We start from the raw sequence: 8,216 nt of genomic DNA on the forward strand, positions 1-8,216 counted from the left end.
TACAGATCTCGTAAAAACACACCTAGACTATATTAGTTACTTATGGAAATGATTCTCAGAGCCATGCATGGAAGCATAGGCAACACGAGAAGCAAAACAGAAAAATGACTGGCTGTAAAATCGCATCCTACTAAGCGACAAACATTTGTTGCCGTGTCAACGCCGCTTTAGACGTCCCTGACAATACAGACCCTTGAGCCGCGATAACAGCACGTCTTCAGTTCATTGAACTCCCCATGAACAACCATGGGAACGAAAACATCTGAACCAAAGGGAGCATGGGATAGCAGGAGAGGACTTCTTCTAAGCCTCTCTTCGTTGGTTCCCTAGCTCTTCTTGACAGTGAGTGTGGTTTACAAAAATTGGAGGTCAGCCCTGGAGTCCGCTGACATTAGTTATATATCCAGCCTCGGGGCAATCCTATTTCGAACCCTCTATTGTCTCCAATGATCTTCCTCAGCATCCCCTCCCTACATCCTGGGCTGAGGAAAATGATCCCCAGCTTTCTGCAGGAGAGGCTGGCAGAGTTCTCTACCTAAAAGACACTGGCTGGTACTCAGTGCTTTTGTCTGACAATCGCTTCACTGTCAGAAACTAGGCTGCATCGCTGGTGGAGAGGATTGATTTGGAATCGTGCTTTTTGTTCGGCTTTTTTTCCACAAATCTGGGACATAAATCAAGTTTATTGAAAAAGATTTGCTTCACTAAACAGAACCTGGTGATGTAGAGTGTAGCTGTTTTGGTAGTGTAGCTGTTTTGGTGAAAGACGCCCTTGTGCCCTGACAACTAAGAGTGAGAAAGGAAAGATGAAAGGAGGAACAAATGACTTTGGGAAGGGGAAGGTAGGAGGCCATGAAGCCCTTTCTGATCATGGTGATAACATAGTCATGGTGTAGGCTCCTCTGACTAGAGGCCCTCTCTGCGTTACTGCACCAAGGTAGGCCCTGGGCGGCTACTTATTTACCAGCTGTCCTGAGACCAGTATTGTCACCCATCACATGACATCTAACACCAGGACTGGGTAAAGTAGACCAGATCCTAGATCCGTCAGAGTGAGGAGGTAACCGAAGCAGAGAGCTCCCCAAACAAAGAGTAGAGCCTGAGGGGCTGAAGAGCAATCAGCATGTGTCTCAGCCTGGACCCTAATGGACACACGGGTCTCGATTGAACATAGAGGGGGAGGGGAGCTTGGCCAGCTCCAAGACCACAGCAGCCTGCCTGCCCAGTCTTCATCCGGGGTAAATGGGGTATTGGTTGGAGTGGGTGGTAGTTTCAATACATTTAAATCTGGGTTTCCAGACTAATCTGTGAAAATGACATTGTTGTAAGCTATGTGAGGGCAAACGAGGTCTGCACCAAATAGAAGAGGCCCTCTTCAATCAACAAACACGTTCTTCCTGCACGAATGCGTGTTAGGATTTATGTGCTTTACAAATCAATGTTTATAGTGTGACACAGATAGAAAACTGAACTGCTTCTAGGCCTATCAATTATCTCAGTGTTGGAACTGGGAATGCTTTCAACATTTGTTCACTTATTCTGGAAATCTGTTTTTTACTGAATTGGCCTAAACCCAGAGTTGCTACTTTAGATTTTAGACTAATTGTCAATCCAGGGTAAAATTAGGTTGCCTCCTAAATCTCTTTGTAAGACAAATCTGGGCTAAATAGATCAGGGATAAACATGATCATTAACTGCGTGTACAATGCTTAAAAGTCCATCAACAATAGGATTGGCCACCTCTGGTTGGTGGGGATCAATAGACTGGTCTGTAACTGACAGGGCAGGGACAATGACTAGCAGTGCATGATGATATCAGAACACCGGTGTAGCCACAGAACACAGCAGTCTACCCAAAACACTGAATGTGACTATTCTGTTGAAGTTCCATCCTCCCCAGGGGCTTATGCTCCTTCTCTTAAAGTAGGATCAAGAAGTAGTGTGTGATGTCATCACAATGACAATCTGCAGCCTGTGTCTTGTCTCAAATGGCCAATGATACTAAATGATTGACTATAATTACCCTGCATCTGAATCTGAGAGAAGAGTGTAGTGGTGTTGACAGTAGTACTTGTGGAGATCGTTATAGACCTAGTTGTATATTGTCATATACACCAGACAGGTGCCATGAAATGTGTTGTTTAACAGGGTCAGCCATAGTAGTACAACACCCCTGGAGCAAAGTAGGGTTAAGTGCCTTGCTCAAGCGCACATTGTCAGATTTCCCACCTTGTCGGCTCGGGTATTGGAAGGAACCAGTGACCTTTTCATTACTGGCCCAACGCTCTAGCCGCTGGGCTACCTGTCACCCAAGTACCGCCTCGTCAAAATAATGTGTCTGACTAAGCTGAATGGATGCACAAAACATGAATGAAAATTATCTAGATTGGGAAATGTTTTGAATATATGTGAGCCAATGAACTTCTGTTTTGAACAGATATTCTCTCCTGCCATGTTAAATGAAGATATCCTGCCCAACTAAAACAATGCACTCGGCTCTTGAACTAAACAGGGGCAACACCATACATTATTGGGCCTCACCCAATCAAACTAACAAGTCAGTAGGCCTAACTGGTTTCCCATATATTGAACCGTTTATGCAATCATGTTATATGCTTATTGAACCAGTTACTGTGGAAGGGATTTTACATAGACCTGACAATAGATGGGTAGTGTGAGGTGCTGTATGACCAACTCACCTACAAGTAGGCCAAGCTGTCATGATGGCAGTAGCAATTAATATTTGTAAGGCAATTGCTTCCATACAGAAAAAAAAAAACAGGCAGGCAGACACGCAATACAATGCAAACAAGAGGTTTCATTTATTATCATTGTTCAGTTCATAAACATATGCTGACACTTACTTCCCAATCACCTCGCACAGCTCGTAGACATCCTCGAAAAGCACGTCGTCGTCCGCCATGGTCCAAAGCAAACGGGGATGCTACCCCCGTGAAATTCGCCCCACACGGTATTATTTGTAGAGAAGCCAATGGCATCAAGTGTACAGCTCTGACTGATCCTCGTTGGGGGAGAGGGGGAACTGCCACGGAATACCCCAGCAAGCTCTCAGAATTCCAATGGCCGAATAATTCTATTTTACGAAATTAATTTCCCAAATGGAAAACCGATGGAGAGGTAATGTTAGCCCGCTAGCTAGAGCGCCAAGCTACATGCGCTGGGTTAAACTCGACCGTCTTTGACACTCCTCGGCCCCACCTTCTCCTTCTTTCCCGGCTGGTTAATCCCACGGCCAGAGCCGGGGACGCGTGATTTATCAACCGTTTGCACAAAACACACCGCTTTGCATGCCCCGAGATTGTATTGTCGGTTAATGCCTACCAGATGCCTCTTCTTGGTCGACGCATCCGATGATGCCTCTGCTCGAGTAGGCAGCTTGCTCCCCCGCAAGCTAGCTGGCTAACTATAAAATGGTTGGCTATCTCCTAGCAATCTGGATTTATTTTACCGTTTGAAATAGCTTGCTAGCGCCGTTATTGCGCTGAGCACACCCAACGTATCACATATGTCTTGGAATATTACCGCACATGCAAAACAAGGTTGCAGCTACCTGATCTTAAATCAAAGACCTTCATGCTTATCTCGTAAAATGTGCATCCATGTATATTTCGTTGGTATGTTGAAAATAAAATTATATTATTTCGTATTCCAGTCTCCTTCGAGCACCGTTACTCCAATTTTTACGCTGTCTGGGATGCTGCTTCTCCGGCTCCAGAAATGGAAGACTCCTCCCTCTCTAGGTTATGATACTGGTGTGTGGAGAGCCATAATGGCTTCGTAGGCGCGCTCAGACTCTTTGCTAATTCCAATGCCACTTGAGCCAACATGACGTGCGGGGCGCCACCCTCCAAGTCCCCCAAGGCGCAGTTTCCTAATCGGTTTCACACTCCCCATTCCACCAATCCACGGTCGCATTCAATGCACCGCGCGCACGCGTTGACACCATCAAAAGCCCATCACCTTACGTCAGCGTTTCCACAACCCTTTCACTGTCCTCGCAATAATATTTATCGTGTATTGTGTATTAATTATTAGTTTCCATCTGATACAGATTTGTCCGGACCAATATTGCACGTCTATAAATAAGGGTATCAAAAAAAGACCAGCATCCATAGCAGCATTGGAAACACAGGAGTTGACTATTGGAAATATATGATTTAAAAATATATATATTAGCAAATGCCCTATTTCTATAAGCCCTTGTTGCCATGCATTAAAAAAGCAAGTACAACCAAATTCCTGCAAGTGATGGCCTCACATTGGCTGGACATTATTTTGCTCTGCCTCAACATAAATGGGCCTATGCATTCGACACTCTGGGCAGGAGATGAGATTTGAAGTGATGTCTGTTGTTCAGGTGTGCATCCAGAGATACTTTCTAATCATAGGTGATAAGAGACCTGACAGATATTAGACCTGTTAGGCATAGTCATGTCACAGCCACATCTTGGATCTGTCACATTCGCCTCTCTGCTGAACGTAGCCAGCAGCCTAGTGCTTACAGGGAGGGGCTGGTTCTGTCTGTGGAGTTGCATTAGATGCTGTCTGATAAGAATGAAACAAAATTGCTAACTTGTTGTTATAAAAGTGTATATAAAATATAAGTATATGTAGCAGAAAAGCTGTAAGAAGATGTGTGTCCTCTGAAGAGGGGGTGGGTTAATAAAACATTAAAATAAGGTGCCTAGCGGTTCTTGTACTATTGAATCCCAAAGAAACAACCATGTAGCCTAAGTCATAGGTTATTGCAATAGAACTACCATTTTACCACATACCTTTTCAGTAAATACCTGGTAATTCATTGGCTTAATGGCAGTGAATGCACTGCTTTACTTTTGACTGATCCCTGGGCCACATTGTTGACACTTGCGCCAATGCATTTGTATTATTCGGCCACAACGTCACAGATGAGTGAGCCACTCTGGATTGGTTGACACTGCCCCCTTGAGGTGGTCATACAGGAAAAAATAGATCTTATTAAATGACCAGAGGGGTTATGTCATGAACCCTAAAAGTTCCAGAATGGGTGAAAATGGCAGCCAGGGAGAAATCCAAACCAGTCTAATTGGAATTAATGTCTATCCTGATGTTATTTATGGAGGGAAATAAAAGTAAGGCACATGATATATCTGAAATTGTGTAATAGAATTATTGTCAACCTAAAATATAGTCATATAATTATACATTTTGGTCAGAGAGTTGGTCAAATTCATTATTTTACACAATATCTTACAACAGCACTGGCAAACCATGGTTGACCAACTCCCTGACCAAAATGGCTGACCTCACTGCCATCATAAGAAGGTTCATATCCATTCTAGTATTCTAATTCCTAATTATATGATAAAGAACTCCAAATCTAGATGCAATGCAGGAATAATGTGACAATATCCAATACCCACTAGTCATAGGCTCTGTATTATACCCCAAATACATAAGAAATAAATGTACTTTTACACAGAATCTTCCTTCAGAAACAAAAATATATTTCAGTCTACCCAGGCTAGCATTATGATGACAGTTTCACTCCAACTCAGGGAGAAATTGGTCCCGTTTGATCAATTTTTCTCTCATTAATAATTTGTGTGATAGGCCTAAAATGGTCTCTAACTATCAGTTGTTTAATAACCCATGCTTCGTATAAAAAGGCAGCTTCTCACTGTACTAATTACTATGAATTATTGTACTATGAATAATGAACATTGCTATTCTAACATGCATTGACGTTTCATCTCTGACTTTGTCCACTGACGAGTACAACAGAGAGGGTATTGCGTAACCATACTAATGACAGCTCTCAACAAACTGATTGTGACAGAGTTAACTATTGTATGGCTTGAACCCTTTGGAGCCAGCTGCCTGAAGGCATGGATTAGGTTGTATCTCAATACTATAATTTGTTTCCTGTCTCCTGCCTTTCCTCTACTAATATGAAGTAACTGGTGAAAGCCAGTACCTAGTATATGTATTGGGGCGGCAGGGTAGCGTGGTAGTGGTTTGAGCGTTGGACTAGTAACTGGCGTTGGACTAGTAACTGGAATGTTACTGGAAGGTTGCAAGTTCAAACCCCCGAGCTGACAAGGTACAAATCTGTCGTTCTGCCCCTGAACAGGCAGTTAACCCATTGTTCCTAGGCCGTCATTGAAAATAAGAATTTGTTCTTAACTGACTTGCCTAGTTAAATAAAGGTAAAATGTAAAAAAATATATATATATATGCATGCACCATATCGAATTTGCCTTTCCTATCTTTTGTGCAGATAAAGGAGATATGAGGAGAGGTTTAAGTATGAAGATGCAGCCCTTATATTATGATCAATGGATTAATAACACAATTGCTTTGAACAGCCTGACTGAGGTGTACCGGTATCTGGTGCCACTAGGGCGAGCTGCTATTATAAAACATCCCTTGCAGTTTCCATGGCGGGCTATTGATGATCCGATTGGTTGGTGATGTGGTCATCGGATGGTGGAGAGTGGGCCTCATCTCATTCCCCCCACTCTAATATCCCCCTCTCCCATTACACATGGGCACACTCACAGATAGATAGAGGTAAAAACAAAGAAAAAGGCAGGACTGGAAAGAGAAAGCGAGAGAAACAGAGAGAACAGAGAAAGGCAGCGAGAAAGAGGGAAGGACACACCACACCACAAGAGAGCAGGAGGAAGAGAGAAAGAGAAAGAGCAGTTTCCATAGCAACAGGGAGGGACCAGTGGTAGTGTGGTGCTGGCAGCTACAGTAAGACACAGTAGAGAGAGGCACTCTGGTGAGGTAACATCATGGCTGCCTAGGTTTTCAGCTTCATTCAGCTCAATAGACATTGAAGTCATTATTTACACAAATCAATATGCCTCTGACAGGACATTATGAAATTACACAATAAATCAATACAATTTTATTTGAAAGGTTTTTTGTCAAGTCAATTGACAAAGAGTACTTTATATATCCCAGAACTAAATCCCAAGCTACAGAAAGCCTATCAGGACAAAACCCCATTTCAATGTGCATTTAATATAAACCAAAAAATGTTTCATTTATTCATTGATATTGTACTCTGTGACAGAGGTAAACAAAACAAAAATGGACAATTGGTACTTATTTCAGATTGATTTGGTGAGTATCTTCCTTTTGTCTCTTTCTACATGCAGTACCTTTCAAAAGCAGATCTCACAGTGTAGATGGATACACATACAGTGCCTTGCGAAAGTATTCGGCCCCCTTGAACTTTGCAACCTTTTGCCACATTTCAGGCTTCAAACATAAAGATATAAAACTGTATTTTTTTGTGAAGAATCAACAACAAGTGGGACACAACAGTATCTCGGACCTGCCTGGTGTGTTCCTTGTTCTTCATGATGCTCTCTGCGCTTTTAACGGGCCTCTGAGACTATCACAGTGCAGGTGCATTTATACGGAGGCTTGATTACACACAGATGGATTGTATTTATCATCATTAGTCATTTAGGTCAACATTGGATCATTCAGAGATCCTCACTGAACTTCTGGAGAGAGTTTGCTGCACTGAAAGTAAAGGGGCTGAATAATTTTGCACGCCCAATTTTTCAGTTTTTGATTTGTTGAAAAAGTTTGAAATATCCAATAAATGTCGTTCCACTTCATGATTGTGTCCCACTTGTTGATTCTTCACAAAAAAATACAGTTTTATATCTTTATGTTTGAAGCCTGAAATGTGGCAAAAGGTCGCAAAGTTCAAGGGGGCCGAATACTTTCGCAAGGCACTGTACATAGTGGTGAAATATCTTACTATTGTGACAATGCTCATTCATTGTTGCTGTGACATACATGGTAGTTATTACAAACCCATCCTCCATGCTGACACAAGGAAGCATCCATTTCTATTCACATCATAACATCTGGACATTTGCATTACCAGAACTCATAAACTACACTCACACAGGCAGCCCAATTCTGATCTTTTGCCGAAATTACTGGCAAAAATCTGACTTGATTGGCCAAAATACCAATAATTTGGCAAAAGATGGGAGTTGGGTTTCCTGTGTAAAGGCAGCCATAGAGATACTGAAATCTGAAAGTCATGCTGGCTTTAATAATCCAAATAAATATATTGTTGAGAAGTTAAACATGTCAAGATACTGTTAATCCACTCAGTGTACACACCAAGCCTTGATTGTATGCATGTCTGCCATGCAGTCCAGTGACCACACACACAACTG

General features: G+C 42.4%; 1 pseudogene; it reads right to left on the reverse strand.

Moving 5' to 3' along the window:
* LOC135543309 (peripheral plasma membrane protein CASK-like) overlaps positions 1-3,722 on the reverse strand; it is a 63,593-nt pseudogene extending 59,871 nt beyond the window's left edge.
* Between the last annotated feature and the right edge of the window lie 4,494 nt (positions 3,723-8,216).

Source organism: Oncorhynchus masou, chromosome 7 (assembly GCF_036934945.1).
Source record: "Oncorhynchus masou masou isolate Uvic2021 chromosome 7, UVic_Omas_1.1, whole genome shotgun sequence".
NCBI lineage: Eukaryota > Metazoa > Chordata > Actinopteri > Salmoniformes > Salmonidae > Oncorhynchus > Oncorhynchus masou.